Raw genomic sequence first — 12,660 nt, 5'->3', positions numbered from 1 at the left:
AGGAAAACTAGGGAGAGTAAGAACATACCTCAAAATCATAAAAGCTATATACACTAAACCCAAGGCCAACATCATTCTAAATGGAGAAAAATTGGAAGCATTCCCTTTAAAAACTGGAACAAGACAAGTATACCTCTTTCACCACTTTTATTCAACATAGTCTATGAAACTCTAACCAGAGCAATTAGGGGAAAGAAATTAAAGGGATATGAAGAGGAAAAGAATGAGTCATTGTTTTCTTTAGGACCCTGTCTCCTACAATTTCACCTTTTGTATTAGTCAGTTTTTCATCACTGTGACCAAAATACCTGAACAGGACAACTTAGATGAGGAAGAGTTAATTTGGGGCTTGTGGTCTCAGAGTTCTCAATCCAGGGTCAGCAGACTCCATCTCTCTGGCCCAAGTTGATGAAGAACATCATGGTGGAAGGGCAAGGAGAAGGAAAGTTGCTCTGCTCATGGCAGTTGGGAAGCAGAGAAAGACACTAAGGACAAAATATAAACCCCAGAGACAGGGCCTTGGTGATCTACTTCCTCCAGCCACCCTGTGCTTTCCTATAATTGCGAGGAGGTACAGTAGTCCTCTGAAATTAATAATCCATCAAAATGGATTAATCCACTGATTTAGTTACAGCTCTCATAATTGAATCATTTCACCTCTGGACATTCCTGCATTGTCTCACACACAAAATTTTGGGAAACATACCTCACATACAAACCATAACACCTCTCTTGCACACACACACACACACACACACACACACACACACACAGAATCTGTTAATCATTTGTATTATAAGAATTCCTAGAGCAAATAATTTTCTCACTCTTAAAAAAAGTCTGTGTATGTTTAGTCATACATAATATCCATTAAAGTGATAAGTTTCTGAGCAATGAGAAGCTATATCTCCAATATTGTTCATGTTTTTAGAGAAAACACAGAGGCAGAAATAAGAGACAATCATCTAAATTCTCAGCATTTATTTTGAAGATGTGAAATGAATCATCCTTTTTACTTGGAAATTGTTTTATTTTATAGATCTATTTTTGGAAGGCATTAATATTTAAAATGATATTAAATGTTAGGTTTAGATGGAGTTATAAGGAGTAACCAGGGTCACTATGTCCTACATTGAGCACTTGACATTCATTTCTTGATTGAAGTGCTAATAAAATACTTCCTGCTATTTGCAATTTTTCTAAAATCTTTGCCAAGAAAGAATAACACCTGCCCTTGAAGCTTTGTAGAACAGTTTTCTAAGTATTAACTGTACTTCTGTAACTCATTACTGCAATTTTCAATCTTTAAAATATACGAAATAATTAAGTACAAAAATATTTATTGACATATTCAAATACTTAGAATGGGGTGAAGTGATTTGTAATTCTTATGAGAGCAATATAAATTGACACTAAATATATAAAAGACAAATTTTTTTGGGTACGTCACAGATTTTTCACACTGTTTCCCCAGCAAAGTGTATCCCTCACACAAACAAGGCTTTGGACAGTAACATTAACTTAACAAATTCTGACTCAAAATTGATTAATTTACAGAACTTAATGACTTAAACACTGGACTTTGAATCACCACATTACACAATGAAACAATTTAGAGGAAGAAGTTTGAATAATTTCCATAAAAGTTGTCAAAAGTCCTCCAAATATATGTCAAACTTTGCTCTAATAACCCTGATAATCACAATTTTATCAACTATTTATGCTTATAAAAGAGATGATATTTTGTAATTTTAGTCATTCATGATTACTGTCATTTTTTTGCCAATAAATATCTGAAGAGTACCTTTATCTCATGCAGAATGACTTTACAAATATTACATTTTTGCTATATAAACATCTATAGGAAATGTCAAGTAAAATTTATTAATCACACTAGAAAGTAATGGGAATAGTTTCAATTATACCGTTTGAATTTCAATTGTGGCCTTTTAATGAGTTGAAGAAAGAATTGAGTATATGTTCATATAAGGAAAACATTATTTTATTTAATTTGTTATAAATGAGACACATTTGTATTTGGACACTATCCACAGGCTATGAAATCTTCAGGTTGAATTCTAGCTCTCCCAGAGTCTCCTGGGAAAAAAATTGTTTCATGTTTGGGAACTGTTCCTCATGCCTCAGACTGACTTCACTCTTGAGGCCTAATTTAACACAAGTGGTAGAGGCATAATCAACATTTTTTTGAGTTTATGTTACAACTTGCTTTTCCTTCAGTTGTGATTATTTTAATTCCAAGGGGATTGTTCATTTGGTCTTGAAATTTGATATTTGTTTATTAAGTGACAAGGTCAAATGCTGCCTTTTTAATTTGCAGGTTTTTCTGATTTCATACATGAAGAACATCTTGCCCTTGCTTTTGTTATCACTATGATATCCTAAAGGATTAGTGAAACATTTTTGACCAACAATTGATAAAGCACAAGGAATGTTTTGAGAGAACTGACTGCTTCCACCATCCGTACTGTCTCAAACGGTTCTTCAGTCTGTTCATTATTTCTACAGAAAGAGAGATAAAACCAAAATGGTTAAAATGAAAAATGATTGAGAGCATCAAATGTGGAATAGGACATGGATCAATTTTCATATTCATACATCACCAAGGAGAGTGAAAGTTTATAGTTATGTAGCCATTATACATTCCTCCTCAGTATGTCAGAAACTGTAAAATATACATGCTACCTAGCATTTACATATACAAGCTTCCTACATTGAGCATGCATAAACTTCATAAAAGACATACAGAAAACAGTTCATAAGTCATTAATATTAAAAAAGATATTAACAAAGCTTGTAATTATAGTCATTCAATGAAGCATGATAAACCATTAGAAATTAACAAACCATACCTATAAACAAGACTCTATTGCTTTGCATGCACAAGGCCCTGGGTTCAATCCCCAGCACCAAAAAAAAAAAAAAAAAAAAAAAAAAAAAAAAGCAAGGCCCTAGATGAATCTCACACTCTCACACACAAACACACAAAAATACTGAGTAAAATGAACAAGACCCCAAAGAGTACATGATATGTGATCACAATTATTTAAAACTCAAAGTCAGATGCAATGTGTATGTTATATATACTTAGAAGTCAGGACAATGACTACCGCTGAGTTGGTAAATAATAGTTAGAAAGAAACATGGCAGGTGAAGGGTGATTTTGTTGCTTGACTGGATGCTGATTTCCAGAGTTATGCTCAATGTATGATAACTCTTCAAACTGTACCTTTAATATCTATGCACTTTAGTTTACATGTATTGTATTTTGTATTTACATGTAAATATTTTGCATAAAAAGTCATTGAAATGAGTCTTGCTGCAATGAATCATATATATAACACTCTAAAATTATATACAACACAATTATTAGTAATTAGCTCAAGTATATGTGTGGTTGTGAGTACCAAAATACACCACAGCCTAACAAATTTATTCAATAATTGTTTCTAAAGAAGAAAATACTTTGTAATTTAAGTCAGTCATGAATATAATATCATCTTCTATCAGTAAATAGCAAGTTAATCATTATAGTTGATTGATGTGTGCATGTAATTGTATTGTTATAATGAAGATTATATTTGGGCCACAAATTATTGCCTTCAAAATTATTGCTGTGGTTTAGGGATGTAGCTCAGTGGTAGAGTGCTTGTCTAGAATACATAAGGCCCTGGACTCAATCCCCAGTACTGCAAAAGTTTTTTTAAAAAAATTGCTTCAAAAGAAGTAGTTATTGGAAATAAAAACCTTTTCTTTAAACTAAGTGACATACTTCTCCATAATTAACACCTATTATCACATTTATATGACTTGTCAAAATTGATCCTCTTATTACTGTATTTTGGAAATTCACATTAACTAAAAAAATAAAGTTTGAGTTTGAGTTATTTTCCACCATGAACAAGATTAACTGATTTACAACTATTTAATGCACAAGAAAATCAGTCACATTCCTTCAAAGAGACACATGGACCCAGGAGTGCTCATGCTTTTATACTCAGATTATACATCCACCACCAAAGAGGTATAAACAGATACATAAACTTAAAATATCTGTACATGAAGCAAAATAATCAACATGCAATATATTGCAATGGATACAAAAATAACATCACCCTAACAAAATACAAAAAAAAAAAAAAAAAAGCCTTGTGGTAGAGACTAAAGATTTTGAACAGTGCTTTCCATATCATAGCCAGTTATTGATTCATTAGTCCAACATATATCAAATGCAAGATGGCAAATTTAAAATAGGGTTATAATTCATTCTCAAACTCATAGTCTCATGGATATGGAAATAAATAACTCAATGCATTGGATAACAGTGTAGGGTGCAGAAAAATCCACAGGAATATAGAGAAGAGAGTAACTGTGGGTGCAGACCAAAGCCCAGCTGGGGTTCCTGAGTCCTTCTCTGACTTGGTCGGTGTAATTGGACTCATGCTAGGCATTTAAAGAAAAACAGGCTTCATACTTGAAATATTCTTAGGAAAGAATTTTTCTTTAAGACATCCTTAGTATTTTCGCTACCTTTCATGGAATATCCAGTAGATATAATAATATCTAAAACCTTAAAGATCATAAAATATTTAGTAAGAATGAAATTTCCACTAAGTCTGCTGGGTCTAACAGTAGGCAAATTACAAAGGAGTGTTTTTGTCTTTGCATCTAATATCAGATTAACGGACTTCATGAAGTTATGGCTTTTGCTTCAAAATGATTCAATCATTAGAAAATTCTCATTTCATATATCAACAAAATATTTGCTTTTCAAAATTGATTTGGAAGTTATATTCTAAAACAAACAAAAGAGTGGAGTTTACAAATTTTAGGCAAATAAATGAGAACTCCTAGTAAGTTTCAATTAAGATTAATCCCTTGTATGTGTATGTGTGTAGGTGTATGTGAGTGTGTAATTGCATGTAATTTTTCAGGTATACCCCATTCTTTCAACAAATTTTGATTAACCAGTAAAATGTTTTTCAATCATTTGTTTCCAAATTCCAAACCAGGATAAAGTATCCCTGGTTTCTGAGATATGCATCAGAGATCAGTCCTCTGTCTTTATAAATTACAATTCATTGATTGTGTTTTCTGTTTCTCATTTCATCAAAAGTATGGTATCTATTTGTGCCCTGTCTGACTAGTGTCTGTCAACAAATGGAACTGTTAGTATACCTGGAATGAGAAGCTACAGAACACTCTTGTGCCCTTGAAACAAGATTTCAAGAGTCTCTTTTTCATGATTTTTATTCCTGGCCTTCCTACTCTCTGTTCTCTATGACTCTTTATTTCTTTCTCAGAATATTGAGATACACGGAGAACATCATTTCAAGAGAAAGGAGAATTTAAGGCATGGACCTTGTTTGCACATAGCTTTGATGCGATTGTCTACGATTCCGGAGGCAAACACAAGAACACTGAATTGCACACAAAGTCTGTAGTCTCATCATCTGTGGCTGCAGATGGAAAACAGCCTGCACAAACAGGAGGTGTCGTTAGCCAGGTGGATTTCCAGTTTCAATATGTTTGAATAAATTTGGGGGTAACACAGAGACATTAGCAACTGGGCAATGCTGAAAATGTTGAAGAGGTGTCAGAAGTATCTCTCGATTCCAGTTCTAAGCATTTTTCAGAAAATCCACAAGTTATTTGAAAATTTTTCATATAGCTGAGCCACCTGTTTGTGCATTCAGCTAATACAGCATAAGCTCATTTCAACCTGCTGCCAACTTCCCCTCCTCTCTCTTTGAGTTTGGCATTACCTGTGACATGACCTGTAATTTAAAGAAACAAAATCCAAATTAGCTGGATGCTCTTAACCTCTAGAGAATTTAGAATCAAGAAACATTACTATTTATACCATGTCCATTCTTAAACTTATTTGCCCTTATTTTCTTAAAACACAAAGATCTGATTCTTGCACATTAAAGGCCCTGATCAGCAACTGAGGATAGATTTTCCTGTGATTGTCCTCTCTGTTCCCACTGTTTCTTACATAAGTGACCACAGTGGCCCTAGATGCTTTTTGATAATGAGGCTGCTCAGTTGTGGCCCAGGATGTACTGTGGCTGCTCAGCACTCCAAGCTGCATCCCTGTTTTTGAGGTTTTTGTCCTTCCCAGAGTCCCTAACATACAAGAGAACAAGCAATTTCAACTTTCACCTTCAGGACCACTTCCCTTCTAAGTGACTCATTCTGCAGGAAAGGGAAACCTGTGTTAGGGTGTGGAGTTTTCCCCTCAGATTAACACGCTCTGGCTGCTGGCAAAATTAGAAAAAAAAAAAAATAATAAGCTTCAAGGATAAAATGGCTTTATTTTATTTCATGCCACCAGGAGGGAAAATTTTTAACATCATCACCCAGCAAGCAAACCCCTTTAGGCTTCAGAATCCACCCCCCCACCCCCGCCCTTATATAATACACATCGCACTTTACCTCTGGAAATTATTTCTGACGATGACCCGGATATCAAAATTAGGAAACAGCCAGAAAGCATTTCCTTTCTTTTATGTGTTGTGTCAGTTGCCCTCTCTGAGTCTTTTCATTTATCCTGGCAGAGGTTTGTCTCTTTGCCTTTAAAAGTTAAATCTACCTTCATCACACAATGTAGAAAGAAGTGAAATTAAACTGCAGTGTGTTCCAGAGGAGAAAATCTACTTTATTCATCTCTCAGCCCTACTTTAACTTACACTGACCTAATTACAGCCCACACCAGGAGAGGCAGAGTAGCCCAAGGAGCGCTTCTGCCACCTAGTGGGCAGCGTCCTGAACTGTGCGGTAAGCCCTCCACGTTTTTGCTTTATTTTTGAAATGTCTGGCACACCGGTGCAAATGACCTTCTCTAGTCTCTGCATGATTACTGAGGATATGCATCACACACTGTTCCCCTCCTTCTGAGATTTCAAATATAATGTTCTCCTAAAGAACTCTATTTACGGAAGGTTGAATTGATGGCTCTTAAGCTGAACTATAGCTTGAAAACTATTTTATTAAGAATGTATGATGTCTTATGAAAGTTAAACTGAAAATGATACTACAAATATTAATACCATTTAAAGAACTATTTTAAATATTACGCACTGGATTTAATATTTAGGGATGTCAGCACTCTCCCCCCCTAAATCAATTACCCTTCCTCGTAGCAACTGCACGATTTAGCTAGCTGAATGATTTCTTCAGCGCAGCTCCAGGTTTGTTTATTTGTTTGCTTTGGGGAGTGGTAGTGGACATTTAGGAATGCTTCGTTCTCTTTTTCTGGCTTCATTAACGAGTTATTGATCAGTAACTTGAAAGAAAAACTTGGATGAAAAATGTAGTCAGTCCTGAATCACCAATGCTAATTAAAACCAGGCTAAGAAAGGAAAATGAAAGGCACTTACAATGCCCAAATATCAGGATAGCCGATCTCCTCTTACACCAAAGCATGAAGGCAGCAGCCATGAGCTGCTCAGCCTGGCATTCCTGCCTGTGTCCTCAAGCAAGGAAACGACCCCGTGAAGCATCCCTGTAGACAGAAAGCAAAGAAATCCCATGTGTACACTGGGCAGTCAATTCTGGAATCAGGAAGGTAAGTAATGTGTAAAGTCACATTTGCACCCATTTTAACAAAGCATTCAAAGTGATGTGATGATTTTCAGGGCATTTTTCAACATCATGGCTTCAGATTGCTTATCATATTAAACCTAAAGAGAAAACTGGTGAAGAATTGTTGTTGTTTATTGCTAAGGGCTCCTTAAATAGCTACTGTTTTAAAGATTTTGTTTAGAGTTCTGATTATACAAGGAACTGTTCATATGATTTTGGGCTGTAAAAAGCTTTTTCATTTTATAAATATTTAGAGTGTATTCAAAATGTTGTGGTTATTGATTCAAGTGTTAATTGGAGAGTACAAGGTAGTAGGAACAGGGGAAACCAATGTGGCTGGGTTCTGATGCTGGTCAACTGATTTTCCCTCAAGTCTCTGCACTTCGTAGACTAAAATAAAACTTATGTATATGTATTGCACAGTCTTTAAAACTCAACCCACTCTTTTGAATTCCACAACCCTATCTTATTTCAGACTTTTTATTAGTTACTCCAGATAATTTCAATGACTCGCTAAGAGGTCAATGTGTTCTCAGTTCATATCCACTACAATTCGGAGTCATTCTTTATGTTGACCAATAGATCAATAAATAAACAGGTAATCTCAAACCTTCCAAAATTTGGCGAATAGAATTGATACCCATTATGGTTTTCTTTCTTACAGCCATCTTGATACCGATTCTTACACATAAGTTGTTTCCTCAGGGAAGCAACAATTTTCATCTCAAAACTGAATTATTTTCTTATAACTTCCATAGAATACTATTGTGCCATTTAGTGCATTAGTTCACTTGAACAAGATAGAAAGCCCTAAAATAAGCCAATCCCAAAAAACCAAAGGCCAAATATTTTCTCTGATAGGTGGATGCTGATACATAATGGGTGGGGTAAGTGAAGAATGGAGGGATGTTGGATTGTGTAGAGAAAAAGAGGGGAGGTGGGTGGAGGAAGAAAAGACGGTGGAAAGTGACAAACATCACCACCCTACATATAGTATGATTACACAAATGGTGTGACTCTATATCATGTATGTCCAGAGAAATGAAAAGTTGTACCCCATTTGTATATAATTAATCAAAATGAATTCTGTCATCATGTATAACTAAACAGAACAATTTAAAAAATAAAATAGAAAGCCCTAAGTAAAATCTCTCTTCATGTGTGTTTTCATTCAAAAGAGCGGAGACCAACTCTTATTGAATGTTACCACCTGCAGGGCAAAATTTGAGTACAATGCCATGAAATTCCAGGTAGATAAAATATCAGTGCTAATTCCAAAGTCTTCTAACACACTCTATTCTAATCTTTCAGCTGGGAACATCAGCAGAGTTGGACGACTGAAAGAGAGCGTCTCTTGGAAGCAGAGGAGAGCAAGGGACAGGGAATGAGGGAAGGGTTTTTTTTCCAGGTATTATGGTCAGTGAGGGTGTTTCCTGTGGGAAAGGGAAAGAGGAAGTTAAGGAAGAGGGGGAAGCAGAGTTAAAAGTGGGAATGGAGATTAGTAACAGAGAGGAAAGGGATCAGGAAGAAAGAAAACAGTGTAATTTTATCAAAATATCCTTCTAATTGGACATTATACTGGTCACACCACACATATGTAGGGTAGCCCTCAAAAAAGTCAAGAGACTCTTATGCCTGTGTTTCAGATCAACATTCTGAGCCTTAGAAGGGCTCATAGCACACAATTAGCTGCACTGAATATAAATCCCTGGGCATTCAGGCTACTTCTTATAAATAGCAATGGTCAAAAATCTGGTGGTGTGGTAAGATGGCACCAAGAGAATAATGTTCCTCTGTGACTTTTACCCTTTCCAATTTGAGGCTTTAAAGTCAGTTTTTGGAAAAAGATGGTGGAAAGTAGTGTGTTTTCCAGCAAGAGAGGCAAAACCAGAAATAGTTCACGTGAGAGAAGTCCTCATCTTTCCTTCCAATGCAGATGAGTTCTACATGGGCTAATAATGGAGCCAGTAGAATGGATAAATATTCAATAATCAACATTTATCATACTTTATTTTCAAATGATACTAGTTTCTTTTATCCAAAAGTATTTCCCAAGTGCCTACCATGGGCCAAGCCCTGTTTTATGTGCTGCTGAACAAGGTGAGGTCCTCAAGTTTGCGTTCAATCGCTTTTTAGGGGAGGAGAAGATAAGAAGTGAAAAAAAAAAAATAAAAAAACAATGTATAATATAAAATTGTTCTGTGATGAGTGCTGTAAACCAAGGGAAAGAAGGGTTGCGTTATTATTTTATACCTTAATTTTCATTTAATTATTTTATTTTTATTGCCACATAATATTTGTACCTATCTATAAGGTGCAATGTGATACTTTGATTCCTTTGCAAATGGGAAATGATAACTCAGCATCCTTAATATATTCATCACCTTCAACTCTTACCTTTTCTTTATAATTACTACATTCAAGGTACTCTCTTCTATTTTGAGATATATATTATTGTTAGTTGTGTTCTTTCTATGTGGTCATGGAACACCAAAACTTACTCCTCCTATCTCACTCATGTATGGAATCTAAAAGAAGTTGATCTCATAGATGTTTAGAGAAGAGTAACAGCTGGGAGGGCCTGAGGAGTGTGGGGGACAGAGAGAAGAGAGAGGTCAGTTAGGGGGTGGGTTATTTTAAGTGCAGTCGACACTATGGCAAGGGAGAGAAGAAGTGAACCTAAGGACATGGATGGAAAGAGAGATGTAGGCAGAGGGAACATTAAGTGCAAAGCCACTACCTGGTGGAGAGGTGTGACAGATTTCTTTAAAGGCCAAGTACTGGAGAGCCGGAGCATAATGAGCAAGGGACCAACCCCAAGGGAGGTGATGGAGTTTAAGTGGTTTAAAATGGCGCTTTTGAATCAGGACACACTTCTACTAAGTGCAAAAGGCTTGAGACTAGGGCCTACGATAACGTTAGTGGTCTGCAAAACTATTTTAATTTCTTTTAAATCAAAAGATGAAAAATGCAATTTTAAATCAAAGTAAGTGTTTTCAAACATACTATTAATACATTTATCTCTATGCCACGGCAGTCATGGAATAAAGTTTTCAGTATTTCCTTTATGGAGGAAAGAACTCACGGAGCTGACATGGTCTCAGGCTCAACAAAGTCACAAGGTGCACTTGTGGTGGCTCTTCAACTCAAGGTGACTGGATACCAGGGGAAGCTGTGATCCCGGCGAGGGGCACCATTTGAGAAGGGATGTGCCCCAGCCTGAGAACTGGGAAGGAAAGGAGGGTGCTGCAAAGGAAAATGAAAAGGAGAGTTTGCCAGGGAAAAGAAAAAGAGGATGCTCTCAATCCTGGGAAGCAACTGAGGAGTTACAGGGGGCGACTGATGCTCCTGGGTAAAACAGAGTCCCTGGGTTGCCTTATCTTTACCTCTGGTTTAACCTTAGGAATCCAGGAGGCCCAGGGGAAAGGACCCTCGAAAGCTTCCCCCTAACTACTAGCTAATTAATGTCATTTTTAACCCCAAACTATTTGACCTCATGAAGCTTCTGGATTTTCATTGGCACCCTCCAATTAATATCTTTAGCTGGAAAATAGTTAGATCTTATTAGAAAAAATTTGCCAAATAAGTTCAGTCACTACCATTTTTTTTTTAATGAAAATAGTTCACTTAATAAACTGTACAGGATCACTTAGCCTAGGAATTACTATAAACCAGTTATAAAACTTGTAACTTTCTTAATTAAGATCATGATTGATCTTTTCAATTTTAGTCTTACTGTCATTCAATATGATTTATATTATTTGTTAAAAATGTTTTATTTACTTTTGTTCCTTTCAGAATATAACTATAGCACTTAAACTTGAATTCTCTTTATCTCTGCTGGTTAGTTTCTTAGTTGAAAAAAAGTGAGGACACTAGTACATTATAAAGTTGATATAAAAAAAAGAAGATATTACAAAGGAAGAACAATCCTTGACACACAAGAACTATTCATCTTCTATTTTTTAATTTCTCTATTTAATCTCTATTTTAACAAAGTAAGTATTTATATCTCTGTCTTCGTGTGTAGGTTTACGTATGTGTTTATGTGTATGTATGTATATATATATGTGTGTGTGTGTGTATTTCATATATATATATGAAATGTGGGTCAGGGCCTATTCTCTGCTTTTGATAATAGATCAGTGACCATATAGTCCAAAAATCCTTTCCTGATAGAATTTAAATTTGAGAATGGTGGAAAATAATCTTAGGGAAGAAAAAATAAACATCACACGGAACAGTGTAAGGAAAATTGTATCTGCTGTGTAGGAATTGTCTCAAGATTAAATAGATAATGTTGTCACAGTTTGAAGTAATTGAGGTATTGAGACTTCTGGGATCTGGGTGGAAGCTTTGCCAATGTGAGGAACTGGCAATGCAGTGACCCGGCAGTTGGCCCTTACCTGATGTGTTCCAAGGAGGCTAGGAAGCTGTAGAGGCAGGAATTTAGCACAGAAGAGAATGTAGGAGACATTGAGGGAAGAGCATTAACATTCTCTGTATCATGTACAGTTTTCTCACCTTTCAGAAATGTTCTAGATTGTATATTTCAGGAATTAGAGTGCCCTCCAGAGATTTTGAATGTGGAATATAGTTAGCCTGATAAAACAAGACCCCTGAGGTTACTATATAGAAAATTTAAGTTTTTTGGAGGCAAGAATTTGTAAAGTACTAGGGTAAATGCAAGTAAGATATAATAATAGCTTGGATTGAGATGGTAGTATGGAAAGTAGTTGGATTATAGGTCTATTTGATGATCCATCAGTATTTCCCAAAGAAATTTATTTGCAATTTAGGAAAAGACTGAAGTAAAAGGTATTGAAGGATCAAGCTTTTTGATCATTAAAACTAGAAGAAAGGAGTTGCTATTAATGGGAAAGGGGAGTAAATTCTCAGGATGTCTGTTTGAAATGCAAATAGAGATAATGAGTAAGCAGTAAGTCCATCTGAGCCTATAACGTCAGTAAAAAGATCTGGAGATATATTTGGAATTTTCAGAGTAAAAAATGATATGTCAGGTGTCAGAACAATATGAAATCACTGAAAAATTAT

At 35.6% G+C, this 12,660-nt stretch overlaps 1 long non-coding RNA gene across 1 annotated transcript; it reads right to left on the bottom strand.

Annotated features, from left to right (window-relative positions):
* Positions 1-1,014: 1,014 nt before the first annotated feature.
* On the bottom strand, positions 1,015-6,643 carry LOC124989545 (uncharacterized). The gene is made up of 3 exons (XR_007109579.1): positions 6,457-6,643; positions 5,784-5,795; positions 1,015-2,520 (listed from the first exon to the last, which is right to left on the bottom strand). It is a non-coding gene; the product is annotated as an uncharacterized LOC124989545 (long non-coding RNA).
* Positions 6,644-12,660: the final 6,017 nt, after the last annotated feature.

The sequence above is a fragment of the Sciurus carolinensis genome, chromosome 7 (assembly GCF_902686445.1).
Source record: "Sciurus carolinensis chromosome 7, mSciCar1.2, whole genome shotgun sequence".
NCBI classification, from domain to species: Eukaryota; Metazoa; Chordata; class Mammalia; order Rodentia; family Sciuridae; genus Sciurus; species Sciurus carolinensis.
Note: the sequence above shows the minus strand (reverse complement) of the source record. Positions and strands in the feature narration are given on the sequence as shown.